Source organism: Sciurus carolinensis, chromosome 9, assembly GCF_902686445.1.
Source record: "Sciurus carolinensis chromosome 9, mSciCar1.2, whole genome shotgun sequence".
Classification (NCBI taxonomy): domain Eukaryota; kingdom Metazoa; phylum Chordata; class Mammalia; order Rodentia; family Sciuridae; genus Sciurus; species Sciurus carolinensis.
The window spans coordinates 99,721,588-99,722,305 of NC_062221.1; positions in this window are offsets into that span (position 1 = coordinate 99,721,588).

Below are 718 nucleotides of genomic sequence, written 5' to 3' on the forward strand. Positions count from 1 at the left end.
TGCTCTGTGGAATGACCAACTTACCACAGTGTTGATCTGTACTAGAATTTATTTCTGGTTGGGTACAGGTGTACTCTCTCTTTTTTATATTTCTTTTTTTGGTTTTAGTTTTCTAGAATACAGATAATATCAAGATATTTGATAATGCTGAATAGGTGACTTTACTATGCCAAAATATGAAAAAGACTTTTGTCATTTCCTCATATGTAAACAAAAATGTGGCAGGATATGAAATTCTTACTTTAAAAGTATTTCCTTTCAATATATTAAAAATTTCTACCAAAAAAAAAAGTTTAAGGCCAACTTATTCCTGTCTTTCTATAGATATTCTATCTGTTGTTTCTTTTGAAAAATTTTGGGAATTCTTCTCTTGTTCTTTGATATTCTCAAATGTCATGAGAATGTGTCTGGAACTGAAGTTCTCATCTGATTCCTTTGTCACTCTGTGATCTTTCAGCCTAGGATCTTTCATTTTTCTTTAATTCTAGACTATGTTCATTGTTTCTTATTTCCTTTTTAAACTTTTTTCTTAAACTTTTATTTTGTTTATTTTTTTTAAAAAGTAACAGATCTCTTTATAGACAAACTCTTAAATAAATTTTGGGTTTTTTTGACTTAAGGTTACCTAGTTTTACCACTTCTGTAACAATGGTCCACCTTGTGCTTTGAGTATAGTCCTTGTTGCTCTGCCACTGCAACTTATTTTTCAAAGGACATG